The 19,048-nt window shown below is 44.2% G+C and overlaps 1 protein-coding gene across 3 annotated transcripts in view; it reads right to left on the reverse strand.

Annotated features, from left to right (window-relative positions):
• Positions 1-19,048, reverse strand: part of LOC127578699 (cadherin-22) — a 783,176-nt gene that overhangs the window by 31,089 nt on the left and 733,039 nt on the right. The window lies entirely within an intron of this gene.

Genomic DNA, 19,048 nt, shown 5'->3' on the forward strand with positions numbered 1-19,048 from the left:
TTCGTTTTTCTTTAAACTTTATTTACAGCATGGTAACAGGCCCTTCCGGCCCAACGAGTCCGCGCCACCCATTTTAAGCCCCAAATTAACCTACCTGTACATCTTTAGGATGTGGGAGGAAACCGGAGCACCATCCCAGATTTAACCTTTAGTGTCAGACATAGCAATGAAAATTCAGTGTGTAAGTTAGATGTAGGTTGTTAACCAAAGGACTTCTCACTGAACAGCACTCATGATCTTACCCCACTGGATGTACAGTCTATGGTTAGAGATTGTTAAAGGATTAGAAGGGATTGTCAGGTGAATTGAAATATGGAGTATGGGTTGGGTAAGGATTCCAAATGCTGCAAACTTTCTCTGGATTTCCACAGTTTCAATCATTACTTTGTGCAGTTTCTCATGAGCACCTGAATCACAGAATCAGGGAACATGCGGGAGACTAGTCAGCCCATCATAGAACACAATGTAATGCCACATTAATTAATTTGATCCCTCTTCCCTGCACATTGACCATATCCCTCCCTTCTCTGCATATTCATGTGCCTGTCTAAGAGTCTCTTAAATGCTCTTATGTGATCTGCCTCCACCACCACCCTTTGCAGTTTCTTCCAGGCCCCCACAACCCTCTGTGTAAAAAAACTTGCCCCACACATCTCCTTTGTACTTTCCCCCTCTCATCTTAACTACATGTCTTCTAGAACTAGACATTTCAATCCTGGGTAAAAGGTACTGGCTGTCTATCTATGTGTTGCATAATTTTATGAACTTCAATCAAATCTCCCCTCAGCCTCTGCCGCTCCAGAGAAAACAGCCCCAGCTTGTCCAAACTCTTCCCATAGCACACGTCCTCCAAAGCAGGCAGCATCCTGGTAAACCTCCTCTGCATCCGCTCCAAAGCCTTCACATCCTTCCGATAATGAGCTGACCAGAAATGAACGCAATGCTCTAAATGTGACCTGACCAGAGTTTTATAAAGCTGTAACATAACTTCCCGGTTCTTGAACTCAATGCCACGACCAATGAAGGCAAGCATGCCATACACCTTCTTTACCATCCTACCAACCTGGGCAGCCACTTTTTGGGAGCCATGTACCTGGACCTCAAGATCCCTCTGTTCATCAGCGCTGTTGAGGATCCTGCCATTAACTGTGTACTCTCCCTTTATGCTGAATCTCCCAAAGTGCAGCACCTCACACTTGCCCGGATTAAACACGATCTGCCACTTCTCCATTCATATCTGCAACTGATCCATAACCCACTGTATCCTTTGGCAACCTTCGATGCAATCCACAATGCCACCAATCTTTGTGTCGTCTGCAAACTTACTCACCTGCAAACTTACTCACCTGCCCTACCACATTTTCATCCAAGACAGAGGTCCCAATACAGCAGGGGTCCTTGTGGAACACCACTAGTCATGGATCTCCATCCAGAATAAGACCTATCCACCACTGTCCTTTGTTTTCTATGGGCTAGGCCAAATTTGGATCTAATCAGCCAAGTCACCATGAATCCCATGCATCCTAATTTTCTGGATGAGCCTACCTTATCTTCTTGAACCTACCTAAAGGTCCTTGTGGAATGCCTTACTAAAATTCATGTATACAGCATGATCTGCCCCACACAAAGCCATGCTGACTTTCCCTAATTAGACCATGCTTCTCCAAATGCCCATAAATCCTATCCCTAAGGATCTTCTCCATTAGTTTCCTGACCACTGATGTGAGACTCACGGGTCTGTAATTTCTAGAGTTATCCCTATTTCCCTTCTTGAACAAAGGAACAACATCAGCTACCCACTAGCCCTCCGGCACCACACCTGTCACTAGTGAAGATACAAAGATCTTGGTCAAGGTCCCAGCAATTCACCTCTCACTTCTCTCAATAACCTGGGGTATATCTCATCAGGCCCTGTGAATTTATCCACCTTAATATTTTTCAAGAGACCTAACACTTCCTCTTTCTTAATCTTGACATGCCCTAGCATCTTAGTACGCTCCATCCTGATCTCACTATCCTCTACGTCCATCTCCTCAGTAAATCCCAAAACAAAGTATTCATTTGAGATTTCGCCCACATCTGCAGCCTCTAAGCACATGTTCCCTCTTTTCCTTGAGCGGTCCTACCCTCTCCCTAGTTGTCCTCCTGCTCTTGATGTATGTGTAGAATGCCTTGGAATCCTCTTTAATTCTACCTGTCAAGGATTTTTCATGGCCCCTCCTGGCTCTCCTAATTCCCATCGAGTTCTTCTCTAGCTTCTTTATAATCCTTAAGCTCTCCATTTGAATTTAGCTTTCTGAGCCTTATATATGCTTCCTTCTTCTTCTAGACTAAATTAACTACCTCTCTCATCATCCAAGGTTCCTGCACCTTGCCATCCTTGTCTTTCCCTCTTACTGGAACAAACTGGTTCTGAACTCTATGCACTTGGTCTTTAAATAACCTCCATTTGTCAGAAGTGGATTTGCTCAAAAACAACTCTTCCCTATTAACTCTCCCTAGCTCCTGTCTGATGCCCTCATAATTTGCCCTCTCTCAATTTCATGTTTTCCTGCAAGGTCTTCTCTTATCCTTATCCATAGCTATCTTAAAGCTTAAGTGTTCACCCACTGAAAGGTCAGTCACCTGGTCAGGCTCAGTCCCCAGTCTTGCCTTCCCTCCAGTTGGTCTATCCAAATACTGCTTCAAGAAACCCTCTTGAAGGAGACTGCCCCATCTAAACCTTTTGCACGAAGGAGTTCACAGTCAGTGTTGGGCAAGTTGAAGTCACCCATAATGATAACCCTGTTGTTTTTTCTCCTTTCCATAATTTTCCTGGACATCCCAGGGGGACCAATATCCTAGCAGGGAGGTTTGCTAAGGCTGCTGGGGAGAGTTCAAACTAGAATTGTTGGGGGGTGGGATCCGAACTGGAGAGACTGGGGAAGAGGCGCTTGGCTCTAAAATAGAGAAAGCTTGCAGACAGTACGTGAGGGAAGGTAGGCAGGTGATAGAGAAGGGACGGGTTCAGACCGACTGTTTGAGATGTGTCTACTTTAACGCAAGGAGTATTGTGAACAAGGTGGATGAGCTTAGAGCTTAGATAAATACTTGGAGCTACTATGTGGTGGCCATTACAGAGACTTGGATAGCTCAGGAACAGGAATGGTTACTTCACGTGCTGGGTTTTACATGTTTTCAAGAAGGACAGGGAGGGAGGCAAAAGAGGTGGGGGAGTGGCACTGTTGATCAGAGATAGTGTCACGGCTGCAGAAATGGTGGACGTCATGGAGGGACTGTCTACAGAGACTCTGTGGGTGGAGGTTAGGAACAGGAAGGGGTCAATAACTTTACTGGGTGTTTTTTATAGGCCGCCCAACAGTAACAGGGATATTGAGGAGCAGATAGGGAAACAGTTCCTAGAAAGGTGTGAGAATAACAGTTGTTGTGATGGGAGATTTTAATTTCCCAAATATCAATTGGTATCTCCATACAGCAAGGGGTTTAGATGGGTTGGAGTCTGTCAAGTGTGTTCAGGAAGGTTTCTTCACACAATATGTAGATAAGCCTACAAGAGGAGAGGCTGTGCTTGATTTGGTATTGGGAAATGAACCTGGTCAGGTGTCAGACCTCTCAGTGGGAGAGCATTTTGGAGATAGTGATCATAATTCTATCTCCTTTACAATAGCATTGGAGAGAGATGGGAACAGACAGATTAGAAAGGTGTTTAGTTGGAGTAAAGGGAATTATAATGCTCTCAGGCAGGAAATTTGAAGCTTAAATTGGGAACAGATGTTCTCAGGGAAAAGTATGGAAGAAATGTGGCAAATATTCAGGGGATATCTGTGTGGAGTTAGAAATATAGAACATACAAACATAGAAAATCTACAGCACATTTCAGGCCCTTCGGCCCATAAAGCTATGCCGAACATGTCCCTACCTTAGAAATTACTAGGCTTACCCATAGCCTCTATTTTTCTCAGCTCCATGTTCCTATCCAAAAGTCTCTTAAAAGACCCTATCGTATCCTCCTCCACCACCGTTGCTGGCAGCTCATTCCACGCACTCACCACTCTCTGAGTAAAAAACTTACCCCTGAAATCTCCTCTATACCTACTCCCCAGCACCTTAAACCTATGTCTTCTTGTGGCAACCATTTCAGCCCTGGGAAAAAGCCTCTGACTATCCACACGATCAATGCCCCTCATCATCTTATACACCTCTATCAGGTCCCCCCTCATCCTCCGTCGCTCCAAGGAGAAAAGGCCATATTCACTCAACCTGTTTTCATAAGGCATGCTCCCCAATCCTGGCAGCATCCTTGTAAATCTCCTCTGCACCCTTTCTATGGCTTCCACATCCTTCCTGTAGTGAGGCAACCAGAACTGAGCACAGTACTCCAAGTGGGGTCTGACTAGGGTCCTATACAGCTGCAACAATACGTCCCGGCTCCTAAATTCAATTCCACGATTGATGAAGGACAATACACCATATGCCTTCTTAACCACAGAGTCAACCTGTGCAGCCGCTTTGAGCGTCCTATGGACTCGGACCCCAAGATCCCTCTGATCCTCCACACTGCCAAGAGTCCTACCATTAATATTATACTCTGCCATCATAATTGACCTACCAAAATGAACCACTTCACACTTATCTGGGTTGAACTCCACCTGCTACTTCTCAGCTCAGTTTTGCATCCTATGTCCCGCTGTAACCTCTGACAGCCCTCTATACTATCCACAACACCTCCAACCTTTGAGTCATCCTCAAACTTACTAACCCATCCCTCCACTTCCTCATCCAGGTCATTTAAAAAGATCACAAAGAGTAAGGGTCCCAGAACAGAACAGACACCACTGGTCACCAATCTCCATGCAGAATACAACCCACCGACAACCACTCTTTGCCTTCTGTGGGCCAGCCAGTTCTGGATCCACAAAGCAATGTCCCCTTGGATCCCATGCCTCCTTACTTTCTCTATAAGCCTTGCATGTGGTACCTTATCAAATGCCTTGCTGAAATCCATATACACTACATCTACTGCTCTCCCTTCATCGATGTGTTTAGTCACATCCTCAAAAAATTCAATCAGGCTCGTAAGGCAGGACCTACCCTTGACAAAGCCATGCTGACTATTCCTAATCATATTATACCTCTCCAAATGTCCATAAATCCTGTCTCTCAGGATCTTCTCTATCAATTTAACAACCACTGAAGTAAGACTCAGTGGTCTATAATTTCCTGGGCTATCTCTACTCCCTTTCTTGAATAAGGGAACAACATCCGCAACCCTCCAATCTTCTGGAACCTCTCCTGTCTCCATTGATGATGCAAAGATCATGGTCAAAGGCTCCACAATCTCCTCCCTCGCCTCCCACAGCAGCCTGGGGTACATCTCATCTGGTCCCGGCGACTTATCCAACTTGATGCTTTGCAAAAGTTCCAGCACCTCCTCTTTCCTAATATCTCCATGCTCAAGCTTTTCAGTCTGCTGCAAGTCCTCACTACAATCACCAAGATCTTTTTCCGTAGTGAATACTGACGTAAAGTATTCATGAAGTACCTCTGCTATTTCTTCCGGATCCATACACACTTTCCTACTGCTGCACTTGATAGGCCCTATTCTTTCATGTCTTATCCTCTTGCTCTTCACATACTTGTAGAATGCCTTGGTGTTTTCCTTAATCCTGCCCACCAAGGCCTTCTCATGTCCCCTTCTGGCTCTCTTAATTTGCTTCTTAAGCTCCTTCCTGTTAGTCTTATACTCTTCCAGATCTCTAACGTTACCTAGCTCTCTGACCCTTTTGTAAGCTTTTCTTTTCCTTTTGACTAGGTTTATTACAGCCTTTGTCCACCACGGTTCCTGTATCCTATCCCAACTTCCCTGTCTCATTGGAACATGAGACAGGGAAGTTACGATAGGATACAGTCTTCCCCAGCCCTCATCAGTTCCATAGAAAACAATCCTAGCCTATCCAACCTTCCCTCATAGTTCCATTCCAGGAACATCCTCATAAATCATTGAACCCTCTTGCTGCCTTGGTGAAGCAGCCAGCATAATCAAAGACCCCACCCACCCAGGTCATTCTCTTTTCTCTCCTCTTCCATCAGGTAAAAGATACAGGAGCCTGAGGGCACATACCAGCAGGCTTAAAGACAGCTTCTACCCCACTGTAATAAGACTATTGAACGGTTCCTTTATACGATGAGATGGACTCTGACCTCACAATCAACCTTGTTGTGACCTTGCACCTTATTGCACTGCACTTTTTCTGTAGCTGTGACACTTTACTCTGTACTGTTATTGTTTTTACCTGTACTACCTCAATGCACTCTGTACTAACTCAGTGTAACTGCACTGTGTAATGAATTGACCTGTACAATCAGTATGCAAGACAAGTTTTTCACTGTACCTCAGTACAAATGACAATAATAAACCAATACCCATACCAATCAGCTTCTTCGTGTAATGTGGTTACCAGAACTATATTCAGTTTTCAAGCTGTGGTCCAACTAACATAATATACAGATTTATCATAACCTACCTGCTCTTACCTTATGTGCCTCAACAAATAAAGGAAAGCATCCCCTTTGCCATTTAATCACCTTAAGAGAAATAAAAGACTGCAGATGCTGGAATCTAGATAAAAAAAAACACTATGATGCTGGAGGAACTCAGCAGGCCAGGCAGCATCAGTGGAGAAATGCAGGCGGTCAATGTTTCGGGACCCTTTCAATATTTCACACTTGACATTATGAGAAATGTGCAGTTGTACACTTTGGAAGTAGAAATAAGCGGGTAGATTATTATCTAGAAGGAGAGAAGATTGATAGTGCGGTAGTACAAAGGGACTTGGGGGTACTCGTACAAGAAACCTTAAAAGTTAACCACCAGGTTGGATCGGTGGTTAAGAAAGCGAATGCTATGTTGGCATTCATCTCGAGAGGTATAGTGTATAAAAGTAAGGAAGTGTTGATGAGGCTCTACGGGGCGCTAGTGAGGCCTCATTTGGAATACTGTGCGCAGTTTTGGGCCCCGCATCTTAGGAAGGATGTGCTGACGTTGGAGAGGGTTCAGAGGAGATTTACGAGAATGATTCCAGGAATGAAAGGGCTTAAGTATGATGAGCGTTTGTCGGCTCTTGGACTGTACTCGCTGGAGTACAGAAGGATGAGAGGGGACCTCGTAGCGACATTTAAAATGTTGACAGGTAAGGATAGAGTAGATGTGGCTAGGCTGTTTCCCTTGGTGGGCGTGTCCAGGACCAGAGGGCACAATCTTAGAATTAGAGGGTACAGTTTCAAGACAGAGATGAGGAGAAGTTTCTTTACCCAGAGGGTGGTGAAATTGTGGAACTCCTTGCCACGCACAGCAGTGGAGGCCAGATCAGTGGGGGTATTCAAGGAGGAGATAGACAGATATCTAAATAGTCAGGGTATCAAGGGATATGGGGATAAGGCTGGCAAATGGGATTAGAATAGTTTTTTTTTCTCTCTCTTTTTTCCCACCCCATTTCTTTTTCCCTTTTCCTTGGAGCAGACTCGATGGGCCGAATGGCCTGCTTCTGCTCCCTTATCTTGTGATCTTGTGAACTAGAGCATCAACATCACCCCCCTCCTTTGTGAATGTAGACTTCATTAAAGGACTTTATTCACATCCTCCACCGCCTCACACTGGTTACCTCTTTTAGTCTCAAATAGGCTCCACTCTTTCCCCAGTTAACCTCCTGGTCTTTATCTCCTTATAAAGCACCTTTGATTCTCCTTTGATTCTCCTTCCCAGGACTCTCTCTCCTCCTTGCTTTGCTTTTCTAGTTTCCCTTTCATTTCACTCCTTGCCTTCCTGTACTCTTGCAGGCTTTGCACTGCATTAAACTCTCAGTGTCTCAAATAATCTTTCCTTTTTGTTTTGTCTTACCTTCTATACATCACATCATCCAAGGGGCTCTGGATTTAACAGTTCGTCCTTGTTCCTTGTGAGATCAAATTCACTCTGAATGCCTCAGGAATGGAGAGGGGAGATGGCCGGTATGAAGAGGAGAAGGAGAATGGTGAGAAAGAAGTCCGAGGTGATTGGTAGACTGAGGAGGGGTGTAAAATGTTCGTCTAACTTCCTGCTCCTTCCCCATAACCCTGCAATATTTTCAAGTCTGAGAGTCTTAGAGTCACACAGGGTGGAAACAGGACCTCCGGCCTAACTAGTCCATGCTCCTTCCACACGAGTCACATCTGGCCCTTCTAGACCTTTCCTCCCTATGTACCTGTCCAACTATCTTTTAAAAGGTGTTATTGTACCTGCCTCAACCACTTCCTCTGACAGCTCGTTCCACACAGATACCATCCTTCGTGTAAAAATGTTGCCATGGCCCCAGCTGTCAAGTTTTTTAATGGTTCAGAATGCACCTGATACTTGTAAACATAAAATTTATTAAAAGTAATAAATAAATAAATAAAATTGATTTTTTAAAGTCTTGAAATTCCTTAAAAATTACAACCAGGACAAATAATTAAAAACATTTCATTTTCCTTCTTTCACCATTCAACCATAGAATTCCCATTCAAAGGAATCGGTGCACAAATCCCACAACCTCACTCAGGAGAGCAATTCCACACTGCCAGGTACCCAGGAATTACAGTAAGCTCCCACTCCGCTGTTGGGATCCGCATGGGAGACCAGCAGCTGGACTCCAGCTGGGAAATCACCAGCAGGCCTTCAGAGGTCCGTGCATACACAGAGTCCCAGAGTGGTTGGCATTTAGGTGCAGAAATGCCAGCAATACCCAGCAAAGTTCTGGTCACCAGCTTTCAAATTGAGTTAAATAAATACTTCATACTAAATAAAAATCATGAGGGGCATAGGTAGGGTGAATGCACCCTGTCTTTATCCCAGGTTTGGGGAATCAAGAAGAAGAAGGCAGAGGTTTAAGGTGAGAGGGGAAAGCTTTAATAGGAACCTGAGGGGCAATTTTTTCACCCAGAGGGTGGTCAGTATATGGAATGAGCTGCCAGAGGAAGTGGTTGAGGCAGGTACATTGACAACATTTAAAAGGTACTTGGACAGGTACATGGAGGGGAAAGGTTTAGGGGGGTATGGGCCAAACGCGGGTAGATGGGACTAGCTTAGATGGGAATCTTGGCCAGCATGGACCAGTTGGGCTGAAGGGCCTGTTTCCTTGCTGTGTGACTCTATGACTCTATGCGCACAATATGATCAGTGATATGGATGAAGAAGTAAATATAACATTTCAAAGTCTGGAAATGGTACGTCCACGGGGAGGGATGGAGGAGTGTGAGCTATGAGGAGGATACAAAGAGGCTGCAATGCAATTTAGACAAGTTGGGTGGGTGGGCAAAAGCAAGGCAGATGCAGTTTAAAGTGGATGAATGCGAGGTTATTCACTTCAGATCTAAAAACAGGAAGGCAGATTATTATTGGAATGGTGATAGGCGGGGAAAGGAGGCAATGCAGTGAGGTCTGAGTGTCCCTGTACACCAGTCACAAAGCTAAACACTTCAGCGCAGCAAGCAGTTATGGTGTGCTGACCTTCTTTGCAGGAGGATTTGGTACTGGAGCAAGGATGTCTTATTGCACACGTACAGGGCCCTGGTAAGACCCTGTACAGCTTTGGTCTCCTTATCTGAGGAAGAATATTCTAGCCATGGGAAGAGGCAGCGAAAATTTGCCACACTTATCTCTGTGATGGTAGAACTGATGAATGAGGGATGGGTCGGTTAGGCCAAAATTGAGTGGAGTTTAGAAGAATGCGAGGGGTCTCATAGAAACCTTTGAAACTCTAACAGGACTAGACAGATTAGGCAAATGGAGGATGTTCCCCATGGCCAGAGAGGCCCGAACCAGGAGTCACAGTCTCAGAAACTCAGTGAGTGGAACCTGAAGAATTCTTGACCACAGAGGGAATGGACACGCAGTCATGAAATATATCAAAGAATGAGGCACAGGTTGTCCCTGGTTGACAGGTTCCATTATTACAGACGTCCATAAGTCAATTTTGTCCATAAATCAGCAAATACACAAGAATTGCTCAATATGGTAACCACACCTCCTCACTATTATGATGAATGGCATCAAAAGCACATAAGGCTGATAAGAAAGAACAATTACTAAAAGTGGAGAGAGAGGTAACTAGTTCTGCTGTTCATAGGTACGAATGTATTATGTACGCATGTTGGACTCTTGAATTTAACAATATTATGGAGCTCATTTGTGTGTCTGTAAGTCAGGTATTTGTAACCGGGGATGGCCTGTAGGTATATTACTCAATGCTAAAGGACTTGGGGATAAGGTGGGAACAGGGTACCAAAGGGATGACGAGCCTTGATGGTGTTGAATGTTGGACCAAACCCGAAGAGCCGATTGGCCTCCTCCTGCTCTTATTTTCCTGGTTGCTCTGATATTGGTATTGATATTGGTTTATTATTGTCACTTGTACCGAGGTACAGTGAAAAACATGTCTTGCATACCGATCGTTCAGGTCAATTCATTGCACAGTGCATTGAGGTAGTACAGGGTAAAAACAATAACGGAATACAGAGCAAAGTGTCACAGCTACAGGGAATTGCAGTGCAGTCTGACAATAAGGTGCAAGGTCAAACAAGGTAGATTGTGAGGTCAAGAATCTATCTCATCATATAAGGGAACCGTTCAATAGTCTTATCACCGTGGGATAGAAGCTGTCCTTGAGCCTGGTGGTATTTGTCCTCAGGCTTCTGTATCTTCTGCTTGATGGGAGAGGGGAGAAGAGAGAATGACCCGGGTGGATGGGGTCTTTGATTATGCTGGCTGCTTCACCAAGATAGCGAGAAGTATAAACAGAGTCCATGGAGGGGAGCTGGTTTCTGTGATGCGCTGAGCTGTGTCCATGACTCTGCAGTTTCTTGCAGTCCTGGGCAGACCAGTTGCCATACCAAGCTACGATGCATCCAGATAGCCTGCTCTCTTTGAAGACACCTCTCAGCAGCAGATACTGATAGTGGGTTCACTCAGCAAAGCCTGAGACAACCAAGCTTTCAGGGAGTGCATCCAACTCAGACTCGCTGCTCAAAAAACCCTCCTCAATTGCAAGCATCTCTCCTCCCACCATCTTTCCCCTTGTCGAATAATAGAGTCATACAGCACAGAAACAGACCCTCAGCCCAACAACCACATGCTTACACCAACCCTATACCAATCCATTTCATTCTCCCAATATTCACATCAACTTTCCCCAGATTCTATTATTCACCTATACACAATTTTCAGCAGCCAATTGACCTACAAATCCATGTCTTTGGGATGTGGGAGGAAACCAGAGCACCTGGAGGCAACTCACGTGGTGACAGGGAAAGTGTGCAAATTCTACATGGACGGTACCTGAGGTCAGAATTGAAACTGGGTCGTTGGAGCCATGCAGTAGCAGCTCTATCCACTGTTCCACAGTGCTGCATCTTAAATCCGTGTCCTCTGGTTACTGGTCTGCCTGCAGCAGAAGCAATTTCTCCACATTTCCTCTGTGAGAATCCCTCTCAGTTTTCAAACACTTCCCTGAATCTAAGGTGGCTCCAGCTTCTCCAGTTTCTCCTCCCCATGTCACCACAATCTTTGGTCTTTCTCCTCTGCACACTCTTGAGTCCTTGAGGTCCTCTCCTAGCAGGTCATAACAGGCAGCTGTTGCAACTATAATGAGCTCTGCAGTCCCAGCTACAACATCACATTATTCCACTGGCTTCTTGTAGTCTTTCGGCACAGCAACACATTTACATGGATTCCCATATCAATCCTCACAAATGTTTAGATAGTTAATGCACATTTCAAGTGCCAACTGCCATGTTATGTCAAATCCCAAGTTTATAAAAAGACCATTGAGAATCATGATCTACATTTCAGTTTATAAACTTCTCCTACTCTCCTTCACATCCCATCTAGAATGGTTCTAACTGAGTAAACATAATCTTACTAAGAAAAAAACACAGCAAGATTGCAATTTGTGCTTTTGCACTCTATTATTTTTTAATTAGAGTGGAAAATAACAAAACATTTTAATGTATCATAAATATGCAATTTATCTTTCAAGGTAGGCCAATCTACATGACACTAAATTACTTTCTCTGTGTATTGAACTGTAACATTTCCCATGGCTGATTTTGCTTCCTGGTTTTAAAAAATTACTCTTTTCCATACAAGCAAGATTTACATCTGCATAAAATATTCCAAGGGCTTCAACCTTCTCAGATCATCCACGACATTCCTCCAACTTCAAGAGCAAATTTCTCCAGCACCTTTGTTTCAGTTGTTATTCTAAATGGGCCCGATTGTCAGATCTGTTCGTGAGCAACTCATCCCACAATTCCAGCCACACCAATGGATGTAATTGGTTTACTATAGTCATCTGTGCTGAGATACAGTGAAAAATTTGTTTTGCATGCCATCCAGACAGATCATTACCAACATCAAGGTAGTACAAAAGGAAAAATAATAACAGAATGTAGAATATAGTGCTATAGTTACAGAGGGAGTGCAGTACAGGTAGACAATAAGGTGCAAGGCCATGATGAGAAAGATTGTGAGGTCAAGAGTCCATCTTATCATACAAGAGGTCCATTCAATAATCTTATAACAGTGGGATAGAAGCTGCTCTTGAGCCAGGTGGTATGTGTTTCCAAGCTTTTGTATCTTCTGCCCGATGCAAGGAGGGAGAAGAGCAAATGTCCGGGGTGGATGGAGTCATTGATTATGCTGGCTGTTTTACTGTGGCAGCGAGAAGTGTAGACAGAGTCTATGGAGGTGAGATTGGTTTTCATGATGGATTGAGCTGTGTCCACAACTCTCTGCAAATTGTTGTGGACATGGGCAGAGCAGTTGCCATACCAAGCCGTGAAGCATCCAAATAGGATGCTTCCTATGGTGCATCTATAAAAATTGGTGAGGGTCAACAGGGACATGCGAAATTTCCTTAGCCTTCTGAGGAAGTAGAGGCACTAGTGTGCTTTCTTGGTCATGGTGTCTACATGGTTGGACCAGGACCTGTCAGAGGAAGTGGCTGAGGCTGGTACAATAACAACTTCTACAAGACAGTTAGACAGGTACATGGATAGGAAAGGATTAGGTGGTTATGGGCCAAATGCTGGCAAATCGGACTAGCTTGGATGGGGCATCTTGGTCGCTGATGGGCCTGTTTACATGCTGTATGAGTCTATGACTCTGTGACTATGACATGCTATTGATGATATTTACACCATAGTGGGATTCCCACCAAACTGCTCTCCTCAGCAACCAGGGAGCTCACATGACCAGCACGGATGATGTCGGAGCGAGAGGCACACACCTCCCTCTCCCACAACAAAACCCCTTCGAGCAGTCGAGGAGTGATTGGAAGATCTGATCATCTTCCTCAAGCTCATTATCTTCACTGTAACATCCCTGAAGATCAAAAGAAACATTTGTGACACTTCATTTTACAGGCATTTGTCATGATTGATCAGAAAATAATGAAAGATTAATTATTAAAAACACTGTGGTCAGCACAACTCAGAGGCAGAGCTGTTGGGTCCTGTTTGTGTTGAGTGGTCAGAGCATGTTAACACAGTGCCACGAGTCAGCAATGTTCCCAGAGAACCCCTGCATCAGCCAGACCATCACCGGGGGAGTTTAAAGAGAAAAATAACTTGCAGCACATGAACCAATTCATAACCAAATATCAGGGTGCAGTGCTTATTTTTTGAAATTTTGTTTATATGAAGCTGTGCGCAGGGACACTGGGAATGCTTGATTGATAGGTACAGTTTGGAGGTGCAGAGTGTGCTTTCCAGAGAACCTGTGATGGACTTGAACCCGTCATCCAGCAGGCTTCCCATTTAACACGGATAAACCGGCAGTGGGCAGATTTTTATGTGAACTGGCAGTGAATGGAGAGGTGTCGTCAGTGTGGGCACTGTGTGTTGGGTGGGGAGGTGTAGGTGGTGTGGACACTGTGTGTTGGGTGGGGAGGTGTCGGTGGTGTGGGCACTGTGTGTTGGGTGGGGAGGTGTTAGTGGTGTGGGCACTGTGTGTTAGGTGGGGAGGTGTACGTGGTGTGGGCACTGTGTGTTGGGTGGGGAGGTGTACGTGGTGTGGGCACTGTGTTGGGTGGGGAGGTGTAGGTGGTGTGGACACTGTGTGTTGGCTGGGGAGGTGTTGGTGGTGTGGGCACTGTGTGTTGGGTGGGAAGGTGTAGGTGGTGTGGACACTGTGTGTTGGGTGGGGAGGTGTAGGTGGTGTGGGCACTGTGTGTTGGGTGGGGAGGTGTAGGTGGTGTGGACATTGTGTGTTGGGTGAGGAGGTGTAGGTGGTGTGGACACTGTGTGTTGGGTGTGGGGCTGCAGGTGGTGTTGAGATGTTTTCACCAGTGGGAGAATCTCGAGCAAGGGGACATGGCTACAAAATAAGGGGACGGTCATTTTAAACTGAGGTGTGGAGATAAATTCTCTCACAGGCTAGTGATGTCTAGAACTCTCTGTCCCTGAGGCCGTTGGAGGCCAGATCTTTAAATATGTTTAAGATAGAGATAGATGAATATTTGAAAGACTGAGGAGTTGAGGGTTATGGGCAAGAGGCACAGGGGAGGAGCTGAGTCGGCAGAGATCAGCCCTAACCATATTGAATGTTCCGGCAGGCTTGAGGGGCCAAGTGGCCTTCTCCTGCTCTTGTTTTCTTGTGTCCCTGTCTCCCTTTCATTGATTTGCATTTTCTGAGCTCCCCTTTCCTTCTTTCCATTCCCTCAATCCTGACTCTCCTGTATTTTTCCAATCTCACTGAGCCAGCCTACCCAAGCCGTGAGGATCCTCCTCAATTAACACAGAACTTCCCACAGCCTTTTAAAGCCAAATAGTGTGGAGGTGGAACTGAATTCAATCCAATTTTCTTGTTTATGCAAAACATTAAAAAAATTAGCTGATGGCCTGTGAAAGTTTATTATCTTTGTCCCCGAACAAGTTATTTACAGTTTACCATTGCTTTAAGCTTAATTCAAATGAAGTTAAATCGATATTAAAATTGTGCAAATAAATCATTTTATTATTTACTTAATTTGAAAAACTGGAGCATTTACTTTCAAGTGAAAAATAATATTTTGTATATTGCACAGATAAATAACTGAAATGAAACTTTTAATTTGTTTTTATTCCTTCATATTAGTTGTGTTGACCTTGCCGCCTGGGTATGTGGAGGTGTATTTTAATACCGGAGAATTGTAACTGTTGGCAATAGAACGGGCTGGTCCCAGCTGGACACCACCTGATCTCCACTCAGATCATTGGATAACTCTTGTCCCTGTACTTATCGAACTTCTGTGGCATGACAGAAGTGAAGTGAAAGATGCGATGCTTTCCATTTAAAAACCATATCAGTGAATCATCAGAGAGATGTGGAAGTATGATCCCACACAAAATAATTCTCATTTTTATTTTCTGTTCAGGCATACCAGACATAACGCCACCCATCTTCTATCTTATAATTTCCAAATGACACTTTCTGTTACATTTCCTTTGTTGTCCTGCACTAAGTCCAGGAATATTGAATTGATTTTTCTGTTATGATGATGCAACGTGCCTTTGTGCTTCATCTAAATGCATTTTTTCCACATTTTCTTGGCATACATGTCACAACTGGTTAGGAACTGTCAGCTTTCTTGGGTTGTCAGTTGTTTTCACAGTCTTTTTTTTAATGTGTATGCGTCTTCCAGTGAAGACTGGAAATAGTTATTTATGTGAACAGACGGACAGTGTTGTATCCTTCAGCACTCATGAGAATTCCACACGAGGTAAACACACAGCCACACCCAGGCTAGAATGAACAGTACTCAAGACATTTGGCTGGTGGGAATTGCATTCATGGAGCAACAAATCTGTACATCGATCCGCTGAGTTCCTCCAACAGATTGTTTGTTGCTCTAGATTCCAGCACCTACAGTCTCTAGTGTCTCCTTGGTTGAATTCATGACTGAATAATGTGTTTGTGTATGTGCGTGTGTGTGCGTGCGTGCATGCGTGCGTGCATGCGTGTGTGTGTGTGAGTGAGAGAGAGAGAGGTTGGGACAGGAGGTGTGTGATAGGAAGTGTAATAGAGGGAGCAGGGTAAGAACAATCTTTATTCTACACAGTACTTCCTGATACTCTGGAAGTCTATCAGTGTTCCAGGTCAGAAACTTAAAAGCAAAATTAATGAAAGTTTGCATTCATAAAAATCTGATGCAAGCAAGTAAAACATTCAGATGGAGGACAGAAACAAGTAAGATTTAGAAAAGATGAATGTAATGATTGCCAGATTGCCTGCTGGACAAAAGCCAGCACAGAGATATTTTGATCGAAGAATCTGCGCAGGTCTTAACAAACTATCAAGGCTGCAGCAGTGCTGTGAATCTTGGTCGAGGTTCATGCTGTTAGAATGTTCAATTCATACTGTGTACAATGATGGAGGAAGGGTCATTGTCAAGTGTATCCTGAGCCATTATAATGTGAAAGATCCAATGATCACAATGGAGCATCATATCTGAATAATTGTAACTTATGGGACAATAAATTACAAACATCTTGGTGTCAACTGAGTTGAGAACTTAGCAGTTAAAGAATAGTGAAAATCTTTGAAGACTTAACATCCAATATTTTTTACATAACTTAAGAGTTTTTAGGTCTCTTCAAAGGATTGCAGGTTCTCTAACACAAGTTCCCTTACCAAGGTTTATCTGACACTTTCCCAGGCTCTGTTACCCTTGTTTAGCAATTCAAGTGTGGCACTTCAAAAGAGATGAGCTCTATATTTGTTTTCTTCATGAATAGTTGAGGAGCCTCCTGAAGAAAATGTCAAGTAGTTTTATAAAGAGATATCTTCTTTTAAGTGCCAGATAAAAGATATGATTCAGCTCAGCTGGAGCTTCCAAAGTAGTCACCACAGAATGGTACATTGGATTTTCAAAGTAGCAGTACCTATTAAAGTGAAAAAAGGGCACTGACTCTTAAATAGATACCTTTTATAGGCTACAGGAGCAATTGCTTATTTATCAAATAATATTCCACTGCGTGATGTGCTTTTCTTATAAAGTGAATTTGTTAGCGTTCTCAGAAAAGAACATTTCTGTTCAAGACCTACAAAAATCCTTGGTCTGCCGTCAGACATGGATTTCTTGCAGGATGACTTCCAAGATTTCAAATCCTTTAACTCATTTGAAGTCAGGTGAGAAAGAGCTCGAGCTGTGGCCAAAGTAGCACTGCACATTCATCAGACCTTCAATAGACAACAGACTGGATGCAGCACTAAAACATTACACTATAAAGAATTTGGTTTAATCACAAGAAAATCTCAGCTTTGTATGTTCCCTTAATTCTTTAACTCTTCTTTAAGCTAAACCTGTGGCTATTGCCATTGAACTTACTTGCAGTATGTTTATCAAAATTAAGGAAATTCATCATGTCCCTATTGTTCCTCACCAATTTCTATAGATGCACCAAGAAAGCATATGATGCGGATGCATCACGGGTTGGTGTAGCACGTGCTCTGCCCAAGACCGCAAGAAATGGCAGAGAGTTGTGGACACAGCTCAGTTCATCATGAAAACCAGTCTCCCCTCCATGGACTCTGTCTACACTTTCTGCCACTGAGGAAAAGCAGCCAAAGTAATCAGAGACCCTACCCACCCCGGACATTCCCTCATCCCCACCCCTCTCCATCGGGCAGAAGATACAAAAACTTAAAAACATGTACCACCAGGCTGAAGGATCCCACTGTTATAAGATTATTGAATGGACGATAAAGGTGAACCCTTGACCTCACAATCTACCTTGTCTACCTGCACTGCGCTTTCTCTGTAACTGTAACTGTGACACGATATTCTGCATTCTGTTATTGCTTTTTCCTTGGACTTCCCCAATGTACTTATGTTTTGAAATGATCTGTATGGATGGCATGCAAAACAAGGATTTTCACCGTGTCTCAGTACATGTGACAATAATAATAAACCAAACCAAACCAACCCAATAAAATGGACAACTTTTGGATCTTTCTTGGGTATTCTATCAGGTAAAGTATCGCTGGTTATTTCCAAGTGAGGCTGATTAAGTCATAGCAGGAAAGTACCAACACTACTCATCATTGAATTATATGAGTGTGTGACACTGAATTGGTTCAATATATTGTGGCTTGAAATTCTGGTACACCCAGATGGGAGCGCTGGCTGGTTGACGGAGAGGGCTGCTGATGACATTTGGAGTGCTGGACCCACTACATTAAACTTCATGGCACCCAGGGACTGCTAGCAGCAGCCATTGCACATTTTCACAGTTGAAAATGTGCCTCCTAAGGCTAAAGTTGGCTTTGGATTGCTGGAGTGCTGAGGCTTGAGTATTGGTTGGCAATTAAGGTAATTGATGGCGTGTGTGAGAGCACGGGGGAGCATGCGGGTCAGGTGAGTGGCTGAGGGGTTGCAGTTGTCAAGGGCTGTATCGGGGCCTGGGCTTGTGAGTGGCAATCAGGAAGGGTGAGGTGATCAGGATCTCCTCTGGCAATCGTTGGATGACTGCCTCAGGAGTTTTAGGGGTGGGGAGTGGGGTCAAGGCCACAGACTCAAATGTCAGTATGGATTTACCTCACTCAGTATCAGTAAAACTAAAGAGCTGATTGTTTTCTTCAGGAAGGGGAAGGAGGGAGAACATGTGCCAGTCTACATTGGTGGATCGGCCGTGGAGAGGGTCAGCAGCTTTAAATTCCTGGGCGTTAACATATCGGATGATCTGTCCTGGGCCCAGCACATAGATGTAATCACAAGGAAGGCGCACCAGCGTTTTTAGTTTCTTAGGAGGTTAGGGAGGTTCGGCTTATCACCAAACAGTCTAACAAACTTCTACAGATGTGCTGTTGAAAGTATCCAGACCAATTGCACAATGGTCTGGTACGGCAATTTGAATGTATAGAAATGTAAGAAGCTGCAGAGAGTAGAGGACTCTGCCCAATACATCACGGGCACATCCCTCTCCACCATCGGTAGTATTTAAAGGAGGTGCTGCCCCAAGAGGACAACATCCATCATCAAAGATCCCCACCATC

Source organism: Pristis pectinata, chromosome 16 (assembly GCF_009764475.1).
Source record: "Pristis pectinata isolate sPriPec2 chromosome 16, sPriPec2.1.pri, whole genome shotgun sequence".
Classification (NCBI taxonomy): domain Eukaryota; kingdom Metazoa; phylum Chordata; class Chondrichthyes; order Rhinopristiformes; family Pristidae; genus Pristis; species Pristis pectinata.